This window comes from Scyliorhinus torazame, chromosome 26 (assembly GCF_047496885.1).
Source record: "Scyliorhinus torazame isolate Kashiwa2021f chromosome 26, sScyTor2.1, whole genome shotgun sequence".
In the NCBI taxonomy this organism is placed as follows: Eukaryota; Metazoa; Chordata; class Chondrichthyes; order Carcharhiniformes; family Scyliorhinidae; genus Scyliorhinus; species Scyliorhinus torazame.
The window spans coordinates 25,731,879-25,750,121 of NC_092732.1; positions in this window are offsets into that span (position 1 = coordinate 25,731,879).

Sequence of the window (18,243 nt, forward strand, 5' to 3'; positions counted from 1 at the left end):
GAGGTTACAGAGATAGGGAGGGGGTGTAGGGGCTGGGGGAGGTTACAGAGATAGGAGGGGATGTCGGGGGTGGAGGAGGTTACAGAGATAGGGAGGGGGTGTAAGGGTTGGAGGAGGTTACAGAGATAGGGAGAGGGTGTAGGGACTGGAGGAGGTTACAGAGATCGGGAAGGGATGTAGGGGCTGGAGGAGGTTACAGAGATAGGGAGGGGGTGTAGGGGCTGGAGGAGGTTACAGAGATAGGGAGGGGGTGTCGGGGGTGGAGGAGGTTACAGAGATAGGGAGGGGGTGTAAGGGTTGGAGGAGGTTACAGAGATAGGGAGGGTGTGTAGGGGCTGGAGGAGGTTACAGGGATAGGGAGGGGGTGTAGGGGCTGGAGGAGGTTACAGAGATAGGGAGGGGGTGTAGGGGCTGGAGGAGGTTACAGAGATAGGGAGGGGGTGTAGGGGTTGGAGGAGGTTACAGAGATAGGGAGGGGGTGTAAGGGTTGGAGGAGGTTACAGATATAGGGAGGGGGTGTAGGGGCTGGAGGAGGTTACAGAGATAGGGAGGGGGTGTAGGAGCTGGAGGAGGTTACAGAGATAGGGAGGGGGTGTAGGGGTTGGAGGAGGTTACAGAGATAGGGAGGGGGTGTAAGGGTTGGAGGAGGTTACAGAGATAGGGAGGGGGTGTAGGGGCTGGAGGAGGTTACAGAGATAGGGAGGGGGTGTCGGGGCTGGAGGAGGTTACAGAGATAGGGAGGGGGTGTAGGGGCTGGAGGAGGTTACAGAGATAGGGAGGGGGGTGTAGGGGCTGGAGGAGGTTACAGAGATAGGGAGGGGGTGTAGGGGCTGGAGGAGGTTACAGAGATAGGAAGGGGGTGTAGAGGCTGGAGGAGGTTACAGAGATAGGGAGGGGGTGTAGGGGCTGGAGGAGGTCACAGAGATAGGGAGGGGTTGTAGGGGCTGGAGCAGGTTACAGAGATAGGGAGGGGTGTAGGGGCTGGAGGAGGTTACAGAGATAGGGAGGGGGTGTAGGGGCTGGAGGAGGTTACAGAGATAGGGAGGGGGTGTAAGGGTTGGAGGAGGTTACAGAGATAGGGAGGGTGTGTAGGGGCTGGAGGAGGTTACAGGGATAGGGAGGGGGTGTAGGGGCTGGAGGAGGTTACAGAGATAGGGAAGGGGTGTAGGGGCTGGAGGAGGTTACAGAGATAGGGAGGGGGTGTAGGGGTTGGAGGAGGTTACAGAGATAGGGAGGGGGTGTAAGGGTTGGAGGAGGTTACAGAGATAGGGAGGGGGTGTAGGGGCTGGAGGAGGTTACAGAGATAGGGAGGGGGTGTAGGAGCTGGAGGAGGTTACAGAGATAGGGAGGGGGTGTAGGGGTTGGAGGAGGTTAGAGAGATAGGGAGGGGGTGTAGGGGCTGGAGGAGGTTACAGAGATAGGGAGGGGGTGTAGGGGCTGGAGGGGGTTACAGAGATAGGGAGGGGGTGTAAGGGTTGGAGGAGGTTACAGAGATAGGGAGGGGGTGTAGGGGCTGGAGGAGGTTACAGAGATAGGGAGGGGGTGTAGGGGCTGGAGGGGGTTACAGAGATAGGGAGGGGGTGTAAGGGTTGGAGGAGGTTACAGAGATGGAGTTCAGTGGAGGCTGATTCGAGGGAATATCCATTTCCTCTTTTTCCGTTTGTTTATTTCCGGCCTGCAGCGAAAGGCTCCACAGCCTCCTTGTGACCAGCTCCATCGTCGGCAGGTACGCAGTTCCCAACGGACCGGGCACCCTTTCCCGGGGTTCCCAATCCAGCACTTTGATTCCCAATTCCTGGAAATCAAGAATCTGCACCCCCCCCCTCCCTAACAGCACGGCAGGTGTACCTACCGCACATGGGACTGCAGCGGGTTCAAGATGGCGGTCCCTCCTCAAGAGGCATTCAGCGAGGAATAATCGGCCTCATCCCGCCATTCCCCACCGCCTAAACGTGGAAGTAATTGGCCTAGCATCCGAGATTCCGGGGTCCATTAGTGGGACTGGGTGGGGCGGGGAGTGGGGACTGGATACCCAAATGTGCCCTTGGCCATTCCCATCGACCCCGGAGAGTCCCAGGTCCGGATTGATGCAGCAATTGCCCGGGACGTTCCGATGGGCAATCGCCCTCTGCACAGGGGGACCGTCCGATCTCCCAAACTATGGATCTTTCCGACTGTCCTAGGCTATGGTTGGCTAAAAATATAACCTTGCTCTCGGGCATTTCTTGTCCTGAAAACATCCAATGTTTTGGCCTGAAGTACTCACTGTGGTAACGAATTCCACAGGCCCACCACTCTCTGGGTGAAATAATGTCTCCCCATCTCTGTCCTAAATGGTCTCCCCCACATCCACAGACTGTGACCCCTGGTTCTGGACACCCCCCACCATCAGGAAGATCAAAGAACACTGCAGCACAGGAACAGGCCCTTGGGCCCTCCAATCCTGCACCGACCATGCTGCCCGTCTAACCAAAAAACATTCTTCACTTCCGGGGTCCGTATCCCTCTATTCCCATCCTATTCATGTATTTGTCAAGATGCCCCTTAAATGTCACTATCGTCCCTGCTTCCACTACCTCCTCCGGTAGCGAGTTCCAGGCACCCACTACCCTCTGCGTAAAAAAACTTGCCTCGTACATCTACTCTAAACCTTGCCCCTCTCACCTTAAACCTATGCCCCCTAGTAATTGACCCCTCTACCCTGGAGAAAAGCCTCTGACTATCCACTCTGTCTATGCCCCTCATAATTTTGTAGACCTCTATCAGGTCGCCCCTCAACCTCCTTCGTTCCAGTGAGAACAAACCGAGTTTATTCAATCGCTCCTCATAGCTAATGCCCTCCATACCAGGCAACATTCTGGTAAATCTCTTCTGCACCCTCTCTAAAGCCTCCACATCCTTCTGGTAGTGTGGCGACCAGAATTGAACACTATACTCCAAGTGTGGCCTAACTAAGGTTCTATACAGCTGCAACAGGACTTGCTAATTGTTAGACCCAACGCCCCGGCCAATGAAGGCAAGCATGCCGTATGCCTTCTTGACTACCTTACTTGCCTTGCAGGTCAGCTGTTGAGTTCGGGAGTGAGAGCTGGGACCTTAGAATCAGCGCGGGAATTTTGAAAAGCGCGGGGGCTGCGAGACAGAGGGGACCATTTAAAAGGTCGCTGTCTGTGGTGAGGTGAGTACAGATTAACAACTTGCTTACCTTGCAGGCCAAGTCGATTTCAGCAGGAGAGGAGCAGGTTAGTCCATTTCTGCGGGGGCAGTGCGTAGGTGATTTCTGGGAGGTAAGTTTCTCCTTTAAATAAATTTTTTTAAAAAAAAAATTCTAGTGTTTAAGGCGGGAACAGGAAGTCGACCCGCGGACGTCTGGGAAGACCCTCACCAATAAATTCTGGTGGAGAGGAAACCCGAGACACTACACGTGTAGTGTCTCCCACCCGCCCTCCTCCTCTAACCTAATAATAAAACCCTTTGGTGTGAGGTAAGTACCATATTTTATTATTGTTATTAATAATTTTTATTCTTTATTTTTTTTTTATATATAAATTTTTTTTTAAATTTAGTTGTTAGCCAGATCTTGGTAGAAAGTTAGAGGAATGGCAGGGAAGGGAGTGCAATGTTCCTCCTGCAGGATGTTTGAGGTGAGGGATGCCGTTAGTGTCCCTGCTGATTTTACCTGCAGGAAGTGCTGCCATCTCCAGCTCCTCCAAGACCGAGTTAGGGAACTGGAGCTGGAGTTGGAAGAACTTCGGATCATTCGGGAGGCAGAGGGGGTCATAGATAGCAGCTTCAGGGAATTAGTTACACCAAAGATTGGAGATAGATGGGTAACTGTAAGAGGGACGGGGAAAAAACAGTCAGTGCAGGGATCCCCTGCGGTCGTTCCCCTGAGAAACAAGTATACCGCTTTGGATACTTGTGGGGGGGGGACTTACCAGGGGTAAGCCATGGGGTACCGGCCTCTGGCACAGAGTCTGTCCCTGTTGCTCAGAAGGGAAGGGGGGAGAGGAGCAGAGCATTAGTAATTGGGGACTCTATAGTCAGGGGCACAGATAGGAGATTTTGTGGGAGCGTGAGAGACTCACGTTTGGTATGTTGCCTCCCAGGTGCAAGGGTACGTGATGTCTCGGATCGTGTTTTCCGTGTCCTTAGGGGGGAGGGGGAGCAGCCCCAAGTCGTGGTCCACATTGGCACTAACGACATAGGTAGGAAAGGGGATAAGGATGTCAGGCAGGCTTTCAGGGAGCTAGGATGGAAGCTCAGAACTAGAACAAACAGAGTTGTTATCTCTGGGTTGTTGCCCGTGCCACGTGATAGTGAGATGAGGAATAGGGAGAGAGAGCATTTAAACACGTGGCTACAGGGATGGTGCAGGCGGGAGGGTTTCAGATTTCTGGATAACTGGGGCGCTTTCTGGGGAAGGTGGGACCTCTACAGACAGGATGGTCTACATCTGAACCTGCGGGGCACAAATATCCTGGGGGGGAGATTTGTTAGTGCTCTTTGGGGGGGTTTAAACTAATGCAGCAGGGGCATGGGAACCTGGATTGTAGTTTTAGGGTAAGGGAGAATGAGAGTATAGAGGTCAGGAGCTCAGATTTGACGTCGGAGGAGGGGGCCAGTGTTCAGGTAGGTGGTTTGAAGTGTGTCTACTTCAATGCCAGGAGTATACGAAACAAGGTAGGGGAACTGGCAGCATGGGTTGGTACCTGGGACTTCGATGTTGTGGCCATTTCGGAGACGTGGATAGAGCAGGGACAGGAATGGATGTTGCAGGTTCCGGGGTTTAGGTGTTTTAGTAAGCTCAGGGAAGGAGGCAAAAGAGGGGGAGGTGTGGCGCTGCTAGTCAAGAGCAGTATTACGGTGGCGGAGAGGATGCTAGATGGGGACTCATCTTCCGAGGTAGTATGGGCTGAGGTTAGAAACAGGAAAGGAGAGGTCACGCTGTTGGGAGTTTTCTATAGGCCTCCAAATAGTTCTAGGGATGTAGAGGAAAGGATGGCGAAGATGATCCTGAATATGAGCGAAAGTAACAGGGTAGTTATTATGGGAGACTTTAACTTTCCAAATATTGACTGGAAAAGATATAGTTCGAGTACATTAGATGGGTCGTTTTTTGTTCAGTGTGTGCAGGAGGGTTTCCTGACACAGTTTGTTGACAGGCCAACAAGAGGTGAGGCCACATTGGATTTGGTTTTGGGTAATGAACCAGGCCAGGTGTTGGATTTGGAGGTAGGTGAGCACTTTGGGGACAGTGACCACAATTCGGTGACGTTTACGTTAAGGATGGAAAGGGATAAGTATACACCGCAGGGCAAGAGTTATAGCTGGGGGAAGGGAAATTATGATGCCATTAGACGTGACTTGGGGGGGATAAGGTGGAGAAGTAGGCTGCAAGTTTTGGACACACTGGATAAGTGGAGCTTGTTCAAGGATCAGCTATTGCGTGTTCTTGATAAGTATGTACCGGTCAGGCAGGGAGGAAGGTGCCGAGCGAGGGAACCGTGGTTTACCAAAGAAGTGGAATCTCTTGTTAAGAGGAAGAAGGAGGCCTATGTGAAGATGAGGTGTGAAGTTTCAGTTGGGGCGATGGATAGTTACAAGGTAGCGAGGAAGGATCTAAAGAGAGAGCTAAGACGAGCAAGGAGGGGACATGAGAAGTATTTGGCAGGAAGGATCAAGGAAAACCCAAAAGCTTTCTATAGGTATGTCAGGAATAAGCGAATGACTAGGGACAGAGTAGGACCAGTCAAGGACAGGGATGGGAAGTTGTGTGTAGAGTCTGAAGAGATAGGCGAGATACTAAATGAATATTTTTCGTCAGTATTCACTCAGGAAAAAGATAATGTTGTGGAGGAGAATGCTGAGCTCCAGGTAAATAGATTAGATGGCATTGAGGTAAGTAGGGAAGAGGTGTTGGCAATTCTGGACAGGCTGAAAATAGATAAGTCCCCGGGGCCTGATGGGATTTATCCTAGGATTCTCTGGGAGGCCAGGGAAGAGATTGCTGGACCATTGGCTTTGATTTTTATGTCATCATTGGATACAGGAATAGTGCCAGAGGACTGGAGGATAGCAAATGTGGTCCCTTTGTTCAAAAAGGGGAGCAGAGACAACCCCGGCAACTATAGACCGGTGAGCCTCACGTCTGTAGTGGGTAAAGTCTTGGAGGGCATTATAAGAGACAAGATTTATAATCATCTAGATAGGAATAATATGATCAGGGATAGTCAGCATGGCTTTGTGAAGGGTAGGTCATGCCTCACAAACCTTATCGAGTTCTTTGAGAAGGTGACTGAACAGGTAGACGAGGGTAGAGCAGTTGATGTGGTGTATATGGATTTCAGCAAAGCGTTTGATAAGGTTCCCCACGGTAGGCTATTGCAGAAAATACGGAGGCTGGGGATTGAGGGTGATTTAGAGATGTGGATCAGAAATTGGCTAGCTGAAAGAAGACAGAGGGTGGTGGTTGATGGGAAATGTTCAGAATGGAGTTCTGTCACAAGTGGAGTACCACAAGGATCTGTTCTGGGGCCGTTGCTGTTTGTCATTTTTATCAATGACCTAGAGGAAGGCGCAGAAGGGTGGGTGAGTAAATTTGCAGACGATACTAAAGTCGGTGGTGTTGTCGATAGTGAGGAAGGAAGTAGCAGGTTACAGAGGGATATAGATAAGCTGCAGTGCTGGGCTGAGAGGTGGCAAATGGAGTTTAATGTAGAGAAGTGTGAGGTGATTCACTTTGGAAGGAATAACAGGAATGCGGAATATTTGGCTAATGGTAAAGTTCTTGAAAGTGTGGATGAGCAGAGGGATCTAGGTGTCCATGTACATAGATCCCTGAAAGTTGCCACCCAGGTTGATAGGGTGGTGAAGAAGGCCTATGGAGTGTTGGCCTTTATTGGTAGAGGGATTGAGTTCCGGAGTCAGGAGGTCATGTTGCAGCTGTACAGAACTCTGGTACGGCCGCATTTGGAGTATTGCGTACAGTTCTGGTCACCGCATTATAGGAAGGACGTGGAGGCTTTGGAACGGGTGCAGAGGAGATTTACCAGGATGTTGCCTGGTATGGAGGGAAAATCTTATGAGGAAAGGCTGATGGACTTGAGGTTGTTTTCGTTAGAGAGAAGAAGGTTAAGAGGAGACTTAATAGAGGCATACAAAATGATCAGAGGGTTAGATAGGGTGGACAGTGAGAGCCTTCTCCCGCGGATGGAAATGGCTAGCACGAGGGGACATAGCCTTAAACTGAGGGGTAATAGATATAGGACAGAGGTCAGGGGTAGGTTCTTTACGCAAAGAGTAGTGAGGCCGTGGAATGCCCTACCTGCTACAGTAGTGAACTCGCCAACATTAAGGGCATTTAAAAGTTTATTGGATAAACATATGGATGATAATGGTATAGTGTAGGTTAGATGGCTTTTGTTTCGGTGCAACATCGTGGGCCGAAGGGCCTGTACTGCGCTGTATTGTTCTATGTTCTATGTTCTATGTACCTTCTCCACCTGTGTTGCCCCTTTCAATGACCTGTGGACCTGTACTCCTAGATCTCTCTGACTTTCAATACTCTTGAGGGTTCTACCATTCACTGTATATTCCCTACCTGCATTAGCCCTTCCAAAATGCATTACCTCACATTGGTCCGGATTAAACTCCATCTGCCATCTCTCCGCCCAAGTCTCCAAACAATCTAAATCCTGCTGTATCCTCTGACAGTCCTCATCGCTATCCGCAATTCCACCAACCTTTGTGTCGTCTGCAAACTTACTAATCAGACCAGTTACATTTTCCTCCAAATCATTTATATATACTACAAAGAGCAAAGGTCCCAGCACTGATCCCTGTGGAACACCACTAGTCACACCCCTCCAATTAGAAAAGCATCCCTCCATTGCTACTCTCTGCCTTCTATGGCCTAGCCAGTTCTGTATCCACCTTGCCAGCTCACCCCTGATCCCGTGTGACTTCACCTTTTGTACCAGTCTACCATCTGTCCATCCTTCCTGCATCTACCCTGTCCAGTCCTGTTAGAATTTGACAGCTTTCTATGCGATCCCCCCCTTCCCCCCCCCCCGTTGCCCCCCCTCATTCCTCTGAACGCCGGCGAATGCACTCCTAACCAACTCAATCTCGCCTCGCACGTCCTCCCCGCCGTCCCCGGAATCAGCGAACCTTCTCCGGTGGTGGCCATGCTGGGGTCCTCCCGAAGGGCTCGTTTTAATAAAGCCAGGGCTGTTCTTCTTCTTCTGAAGAAGAAGATTCGCTTTGGCGTGTTCTACCCGGCTCGATTGTGGGGAACCTACGGCGGGAAGGAACGTCACTTTGACATGCAGGAGGAGAAAGGCACGCTTATAAAAGATCGCGCGGTTTGGGATATGCAAGAGGACGTTGATCCTCTGGTGGTTTCACCGTCAAGACTGAAATGAGGTACTGTTCTCGAGAAGAGAGGTACCAATATTATTACTCTTCACTTTCCACTGCTTATGAATAATCTTAGAACCTTATAACATTTTCTGTTGATGTTATTAGTCACTGAATACTGGTTGTATGTAGCTATGGAGTCTTGTAGAGTTGGCCGTTGTTTTATTATTCAATTTGTTCTGTTTATATGTAATTATAGAGCTTGACAGTATTCACCAGTGATATTGTTATCAACTTTGCCCCGTTTTGTTTGACAAATATTTTTATTCAAGGCATTGTCACACACAAACTTGGTAAACATCATGGTAGGGTATCCCCAGTCCGTCAGTCTTGCTGTTAGACTCAGGAATTCCGTCACGTCGCTCACCTACATACCCTGTTTCGGATAGAACATAGAACATAGAACAATACAGCGCAGTACAGGCCCTTCGGCCCACGATGTTGCACCGAAACAAAAGCCATCTAACCTACACTATGCCATTATCATCCATATGTTTATCCAATAAACTTTTAAATGCCCTCAATGTTGGCGAGTTCACTACTGTAGCAGGTAGGGCATTCCACGGCCTCACTACTCTTTGCGTAAAGAACCTACCTCTGACCTCTGTCCTATATCTATTACCCCTCAGTTTAAAGTTATGTCCCCGCGTGCCAGCCATTTCCATCCGCGGGAGAAGGCTCTCACTGTCCACCCTATCCAACCCCCTGATCATTTTGTATGCTCCGAGTCCCTCCATCCCAGCAAGATCCATCTCCGGGCTACCAGGGAGGTCAAGGCCAAAATATCGGCCTCTCTCGCCCCCTCCCCCGGACTCCCGGGTCTTCCGACACCCCGAAGAGCGCCACCTCCGGACTCGAGGCCACCTCCACCCTCAGCACCTCGGACATGCCGTCCGGGAATCCCTAAATCTCGGACAGGCCCAGAACTGGCGGACGTGGATTCGCGGACCCTCCCCCGCCCACACCTGTACCTCCACCCCCTCAGAGAACCCACTCGCTGGCCACCGTCAGGTGAGCCCGATGGATCACCTTAAACTGGATGAGGTTTAACCTCGCACATGACGCGGACGCGTTCACCCTCAACAAGGACTCCGGCGTGTCTCTGGCCCCACATCCCCTCCCAGCTCCTCCTCTCATTTACCCTCAACGCCCATCCGCCTTCATGCACCATCAGTGTAGCCATCTGGGCTGGCCACTTACAAAGGATCCTGGGAAATATGGCCACCTGCAAAGGACCATGGGAAATATGGTCAACCCAGGACTCAGACGCTCAGAGCTTATGTATATTGGCAACTCAGATAACTAGACGCTATCGAAACCCCAGCTACTTTGCATTCTAATGGCCCATTTCCCCAGAACAAAAGACCCGTACTCGAGCAACAGATACAGAAACAGACCCATTGGGCTCAGGGAGCCCAAAAAGCCAAGGTCAATGACCGCTCAGGACACGCCCCGCCATCAAGGCACCCGCCCCTTTATTGGCCAAAATCGAAGGCAGTAATCGAAGCCTGCCGAATTATTGGGTCCAAAGCTAAGGACCGCCCAAAAGGGCGTCTGAGTCCTGGGTTGACCATATTTCCCATGGTCCTTTGCAGGTGGCCCAAAAGAGCGCGAAACCCCAGAAGGATAAAGAGAGACACTGCCAAGTGTTCAGTCTCTCTTGGCCCCGGCGCCCGGTCTCTCTTGGCCCCGACCTACGCCTAAAACCAAGTGCAGCTTCACGACCAGAAGACAAGTTCAAGACCAACGATCGCTACCAGACGGATGAGCCCAGCAGAAACAAAGTCACTTCTCCAGACCCAGCCATGCAAGATCCGAACAAAGGCCTTGTTCCTCTACATAGAGCCGGGTGCCTGACGTTAAGTACAGGTTGTTGTAGTGTTCGGTGTAATTTAGCTTGTAGTGTTTTATGTTGCACTATCATTGAACTTGAACTAACTAACTGGTTGTTTGGTCTTTGATCGATATCCGATAAAACCTTGTGGTGGTAACATTTGATACATGGCGACTCTGAAAAGCAATATCACCATTAATAACTGTCCTATCAGTATCCAGTTAAAAAGAGCAACATTTTTGGCGTCTCCGGTGCGAATTGGCAACATCAGTTCTCTTATTTCACCCTCCCCAATATCCTCGACAGCACCTTGTCCTGCAACTCCCAGGAGGGGGCAGCCCCGGAACGGACGGCACCTCTCTCCTCGCAAAGTCCCAGAGCTGCAGGTACCTCATACACCTCTTCCACCCGCAAACGTTCCCCTCTATAAACAAGTCCCCCAAGCGCTCAATCCCCTCCCGCCGCAACAGAACTCTCAAACTCTTTCCCTCTCCACAACGCCGCCTGCATCCGCCCCCAGTCCCACCTCTCCTCCACGGCCCACTTTCGCGATATTCGCCGGCCAGGAGTAATTTCTCATATGCGGCAATGGCAGCCCCCAAGGCCCCCCCCCCCACCACCGCTCCTCACCACCGTTCCTTGCCCCCGCTCAAAAAACTCCGCCCTTCCCCGTCCGCACAAACCTGGAGATCAGCCCATTGAACCTCCTCAAAGAATGACTTGGAGACGAAGATCGGAAGGCTCTGGAACGCGAAGAGGAATCTGGGGGGCACCTTATTTTCGCAGTCTGCACCCCGTCCCATCAGTGACAGTGACAGCACGTTCCCCCCTTAAAATCCCCCCTCCGCCAATGAACGGATGGTGTCGGGCTTTATAGGGGCGGGGAAGCTACCCAGGACTCGGAAGGATTGTTGGAGCGAGGCAGTGAGACGGGTGGTTTGGCTTCACTGAATTATTATTGGGCAGCGAATGTGGAGACGGTTCGGAAGTGGGCAACAGAGGGAGGGTCCGGTGTGGAGACAGATGGAGCAGGCCTCCCGTTGTCGCGGGCGAGGTACTCAAGTCCGGTGGGGGTCGCCACGTTGGGGATCTGGAACCAGCTCGGGCAACATGTCAAGATAGAGGGCATGTCCTTGTAGGCTCTGATCTGTAAGTTTCCGTGGTTACCGCCCCCCCCCCCCCCCCCCCACTCCTCAAAGATTGTATCAGAGGACGGGATTGGCGAGGGCAAGGTTCCCGATGGAAAGGGCGAAGGCCTCGTGGGAACAGATTGGTGGGAAATGGGAGGAGGAACTAGGTGGATCCTTTGAAAAAGGGAACGGAGGACGATAAATCAACTTCCTCGGGCGCGAGGTTAAGTTTAATCCAGTTTAAGTTGGCGCACTGACAGCATAAGGCAAAGTCACGCGTGTCGATTTCTTACGGAGGTGGAGGATAAATGTGGGTCATGCTCTGGGGGTTCTGGGACATTTTGGGCTTTTACAAAATCTATTCTTTAAAGTCTAGGTACAAAGCGAGGCCGGTAAAGTTTAAGACGGGGGTTTTTGTTGAGAAATACTTGTACAAAGTTTTGTGTGTTTTGTATACAACCTGAAAATGCCTTGAATGAACATATTTTTAGAAAAGAACCTTCGCTGCACTCCCTCGAGAGCAAGAACATCCTTCCTCAGAGAAGGAGACCAAAACTGCCCACAATACCCAGGTGTGGCCTCACCAAGGCCCTGTATAATTGCAGCAACACATCCCTGCTCCTGTACTCTAATCCTCTCGCAATGAAGGCCAACATACCATTTGCCTTCTTTACCGCCTGCTGCACCTGCATGCTTACCTTCAGTGACTGGTGTACGAGGGCACACCCCTCTCCGAATTTATGGCCATTCAGATAATAATCTACCTTCTCGTTTTTGCGACCAAAGTGGCTAACCTCACATTTATCCACATTAAACTGCGCCTGCCATTCATTGGCCCACTCGCTCAGCCTGTCCAAATCACACTGAGAGATCTCTGTATCCTCCTCACAGCTCACCCTCCCACCCAACTTGGTGTCATCTGCAAATTTGGAGATATTACATTTCATTCCGTCATCTAAATCATTAATATATATTGTGAATAGCTGGGGTCCCAGCACCGATCCCTGCGGTACCCCACTAGTCACTGCCTGCCAATTTGGAAAAATACTCGTTAATTCCTACTCTTTTGTTTCCTGTCTGCCAACCAGTTTTTTCTACCTCGCCCTGCTGGCCTATCGCTTGGCCCCACTGTCCACTGACCTGTCGCCAGCCCAGCTGCTCATGGGTCGCACCCTGTGGACGACGGTGCCGTCCATTCACGTCCCAGACCTCGACCACGTTCCGGTCCTTCGCCGGATGCAACTGTCTCGTGCACAGCACAAGGCGGCTCGTGACTCCCGTGCAGCTGATCTCCCTGCTCTGGCTCCAGATGACAATGTCCGCATCCGTCTTCCGGAGGGTGGCTGGTCTGCAACTGCAAAGGTCTTTAGTTAAAGCTGGTATCGTGTTAACCCACAGTCCGAGTGTGTTTAAACAGTTAATGATTCAATAAAATAGTGTTGCACTATTTCAAGTGTTGGTGACGTGTATGTGATCCAGAACACCCAACACATCAGTACCGTCATCAAACACTCCCAGGACAGGTACAGCACGGGGTGAGATACAGAGTAAAGCTCCCTCTACACTGTCCCCATCAAACACTCCCAGGACAGGTACAGCATGGGGTTAGATACAGAGTAAAGCTCCCTCTACACTGTCCCCATCAAACACTCCCAGGACAGGTACAGCATGGGGTTAGATACAGAGTAAAGCTCCCTCTACACTGTCCCCATCAAACACTCCCAGGACAGGTACAGCACGGGGTTAGATACAGAGTAAAGCTCCCTCTACACTGTCCCCATCAAACACTCCCAGGACAGGTACAGCACGGGGTGAGATACAGAGTAAAGCTCCCTCTACACTGTCCCCATCAAACACTCCCAGGACAGGTACAGCACCGGGTTAGATACAGAGTAAAGCTCCCTCTACACTGTCCCCATCAAACACTCCCAGGACAGGTACAGCACGGGGTTAGATACAGAGTAAAGCTCCCTCTGCACTGTCCCCATCAAACACTCCCAGGACAGGTACAGCATGGGGTTAGATACAGAGTAAAGCTCCCTCTACACTGCCCCCATCAAACACTCCCAGGACAGGTACAGCACGGGGTTAGATACAGAGTAATGCTCCCTCTGCACTGTCCCCATCAAACACTCCCAGGACAGGTACAGCATGGGGTTAGATACAGAGTAAAGCTCCCTCTACACTGTCCCCATCAAACACTCCCAGGACAGGTACAGCACGGGGTTAGATACAGAGTAATGCTCCCTCTACACTGTCCCCATCAAACACTCCCAGGACAGGTACAGCACCGGGTTAGATACAGAGTAAAGCTCCCTCTACACTGTCCCCATCAAACACTCCCAGGACAGGTACAGCACGGGGTGAGATACAGAGTAAAGCTCCCTCTACACTGTCCCCATCAAACACTCCCAGGACAGGTACAGCACCGGTTTAGATACAGAGTAAAGCTCCCTCTATACTGTCCCCATCAAACACTCCCGGGACAGGGACATCACGGTGTTAGATACAGAGTAAAGCTCCCTCTACACTGTCCCCATCAAACACTCCCGGGACAGGTACAGCACGGGGTTAGATACAGAGTAAAGCTCCCTCTACACTATCCCCATCAAACACTCCCAGGACAGGTACAGCACGGGGTTAGGTACAGAGTAAAGCTCCCTCTACACTGTCCCCATCAAACACTCCCAGGACAGGTACAGCACGGGGTTAGATACAGAGTAAAGCTCCCTCTAGCGGGAAGTGCACCCAACTTCAGCTCCTCAAAGACCGTGTTAGGGGACTGGAGCTGAAGCTGGATGAACTTCGGATCATCCGGGAGGCAGAGGGGGTGATTGAGAAGAGTTACAAGGAGGTAACCACACCCAAGGTGCAGGACAAGAATAGCTGGGTTACAGTCAGGGGGAAAAAAACAAACAGGCAGACAGTGCAGGGATCCCTCGTGGCCGTTCCCCTTCAAAACAAGTATACCATTTTGGATGCTGTTGGGGGGGATGACCTACCGGGGGAAGGCCCTAGCGGCCAGGTCTCTGGCACTGAGTCTGGCTCTGGTGCTCAGAAGGGCAGGGGGGAGAATAGAAAAGCAATAGTTGTAGGAGATTCAATGGTTAGGGGAATAGATAGGAGATTCTGTGGTCGCGAGCGAGACTCCCGGAAGGTATGTTGCCTCCCGGGTGCCAGGGTCAGGGATGTCTCGGATCGTGTCTTCAGGATCCTTAAGGGGGAGGGTGAGCAGCCAGAAGTCGTGGTGCACATTGGTACCAACGACATAGGTAGGAAAAGGGGTGTGGAGGTAATAAACAAGTTTAGGGAGTTAGGCTGGAAGTTAAAAGCCAGGACAGACAGAGTTGTCATCTCTGGTTTGTTGCCAGTGCCACGTGATAGCGAGGCTAGGAATAGGGAGAGAGGGCAGTTGAACACGTGGCTGCAGGAATGGTGTAGGAGGGAGGGCTTCAGGTATTAGGATAATTGGAGCGCATTCTGGGGAAGGTGGGACCTGTACAAGCAGGACGGGTTGCATCTGAACCAGAGGGGCACCAATATCCTGGGAGGGAGGTTTTCTAGTACTCTTCGGGAGGGTTTAAACTAATTTGGCAGGGGAATGGGAACCGGATTTGTAGTCCAGCAACTAAGGTAGCCGATATTCAGGACGCCAAAGCGTGTAGTGAGGCAGTGGGGAAGGGAACACTGACAAAGGAGAGTACCAACGGAGATGGGTTGAAGTGTGTATACTTCAACGCAAGAAGCATCAGGAATAAGGTGGGTGAACTTAAGGCATGGATCGGTACTTGGGACTACGATGTGGTGGCCATCACGGAAACTTGGATAGAAGAGGGGCAGAAATGGTTGTTGGAGGTCCCTGGTTATAGATGTTTCAATAAGATTAGGGAGGGTGGTAAAAGAGGTGGGGGGGTGGCATTATTAATTAGAGATAGTATAACAGCTGCAGAAAGGCAGTTCGAGGAGTATCACCCGATTGAGGTAGTATGGGTTGAAGTCAGAAATAGGAAAGGAGCAGTCACCTTGTTAGGAGTTTTCGAGAGGCCCCCCAATAGTAGCAGAGATGTGGAGGAACAGATTGGGAAACAGATTTTGGAAAGGTGCAGAAGTCATAGGGTAGTAGTCATGGGTGACTTTAACTTCCCAAATATTGAGTGGAAACTCTTTAGATCAAATAGTTTGGATGGGGTGGTGTTTGTGCAGTGTGTCCAGGAAGCTTTTCTAACACAGTATGTAGATTGTCCGACCAGAGGAGGGGCAATATTGGATTTAGTACTGGGTAATGAACCAGGGCAAGTGATAGATTTGTGAGTGGGGGAGCATTTTGGAGCTAGTGACCACAATTCTGTGACTTTCACTTTAGTAATGGAGAGGGATAGGTATGTGCAACAGGGCAAGGTTTACAATTGGGGGAAGGGTAAATACGATGTTGTCAGACAAGAATTGAAGTGCATAAGTTGGGAACATAGGCTGTCAGGGAAGGACACAAGTGAAATGTGGAACTTGTTCAAGGAACAGGTGCTACGTGTCCTTGATATGTATGTCCCTGTCAGGCAGGGAAGAGATGAGGGAACCATGGTTGACAAGAGAGGTTGAATGTCTTGTTAAGAGGAAAAAAGAGACTTATGTAAGGCTGAGGAAACAAGGTTCAGACAGGGCATTGGAGGGATACAAGATAGCCAGGAGGGAACTGAAGGGATTAGGAGAGCTAAGAGAGGGCATGAACAATCTTTGGCGGGCAGGATCAAGGAAAACCCCAAGGCCTTTTACACATATGTGAGAAATATGAGAGTGACTAGAGCGAGGGTAGGTCCAATCAAGGACAGTAGCGGGAGATTGTGTATTGCGTCTGAAGAGATAGGAGAGGTCTTGAACGAGTACTTTTCTTCTGTATTTACAAATGAGAGGTGCGATATTGTTGGAGACGACAGTGTGAAACAGATTGGTAAGCTCGAGGAAATACTTGTTAGGAAGGAAGATGTGTTGGGCATTTTGAAAAACTTGAGGATAGACAAGTCCCCCGGGCCTGACGGGATATATCCAAGGATTCTATGGGAAGCAAGAGATGAAATTGCAGAGCCGTTGGCAATGATCTTTTCGTCCTCACTGTCAACAGGGGTGGTACCAGGGGATTGGAGAGTGGCGAATGTCGTGCCCCTGTTCAAAAAAGGGACTAGGGATAACCCTGGGAATTACAGGCCAGTTAGTCTTACTTCGGTGGTAGGCAAAGTAATGGAAAGGGTACTGAAGGATAGGATTTCTGAGCATCTGGAAAGACACTGCTTGATTAGGGATAGTCAGCAGGGATTTGTGAGGGGTAGGTCTTGCCTTACAAATCTGACTGAATTCTTTGATGAGGTGACCAAGCATGTGGATGAAGGTAAAGCAGTGGATGTAGTGTACATGGATTTTAGTAAGGCATTTGATAAAGTTCCCCATGGTAGGCTTATGCAGAAAGTAAGGAGGCATGGGATAGTGGGAAATTTGGCCAGTTGGATAACGAACTGGCTCACCGATAGAAGTCAGAGAGTGGTGGTGGATGGTAAATATTCAGCCTGGATCCCAGTTACCAGTGGCGTACCGCAGGGATCAGTTCTGGGTCCTCTGCTGTTTGCGATTTTCATTAATGACTTGGATGAGGGAGTTGATGGGTGGGTCAGTAGGTTTGCAGACGATACGAAGATTGGTGGAGTTGTGGATAGTAAGGAGGGCTGTTGTCGGCTGCAAAGAGACATAGATAGGATGCAGAGCTGGGCTGAGAAGTGGCAGATGGAGTTTAACCCTGAAAAGTGTGAGGTTGTCCATTTTGGAAGGACAAATATGAATGCAGAATACAGGGTTAACGGTAGAGTTCTTGGCAATGTGGAGGAGCAGAGAGATCTTGGGGTCTATGTTCATACATCTTTGAAAGTTGCCACTCAAGTGGATAGAGCTGTGAAGAAGGCCTATGGTGTGCTCGCGTTCATTAACAGAGGGATTGAATTTAAGAGCCGTGAGGTGATGATGCAGCTGTACAAAACTTTGGTTAGGCCACATTTGGAGTACTGTGTACAGTTCTGGTCGCCTCATTTTAGGAAGGATGTGGAAGCTCTGGAAAAGGTGCAAAGAAGATTTACCAGGATGTTGCCTGGAATGGAGAGTCGGTCTTACGAGGAAAGGTTGAGGGTGCTAGGCCTTTTCTCATTAGAACAGAGAAGGATGAGGGGCGACTTGATAGAGGTTTATAAGATGATCAGGGGAATAGATAGAGTAGACAGTCAGAGACTTTTTCCCCGGTGGAACAAACCATTACAAGGGGACATAAATTTAAGGTGAAAGGTGGAAGATATAGGAGGGATATCCGAGGTAGGTTCTTTACCCAGAGAGTAGTGGGGGCATGGAATGCACTGCCTGTGGAAGTAGTTGAGTCGGAAACATTAGGGACCTTCAAGCGGCTTTTGGATAGGTACATGGATTACGGTAAAATGATATAGTGTAGATTTATTTGTTCTTAAGGGCAGCACGGTAGCATTGTGGATAGCACAATGCTTCACAGCTCCAGGGTCCCAGGTTCGATTCCGGCTTGGGTCACTGTCTGTGCGGAGTCTGCACGTCCTCCCCGTGTCTGCGTGGGTTTCCTCCGGGTGCTCCGGTTTCCTCCCACAGTCCAAAGATGTGCAGGTTAGGTGAATTGGCCAATGATAAATTGCCCTTAATGTCCAAAATTGCCCTTGGTGTTGGGTGGAGGTGTTGAGTTTGGGTAGGGTGCTCTTTCCAGGAGCCGGTGCAGACTCAAAGGGCCGAATGGCCTCCTTCTGCACTGTAAATTCAATGATAATCTATGATTAATCTAGGACAAAGGTTCGGCACAACATCGTG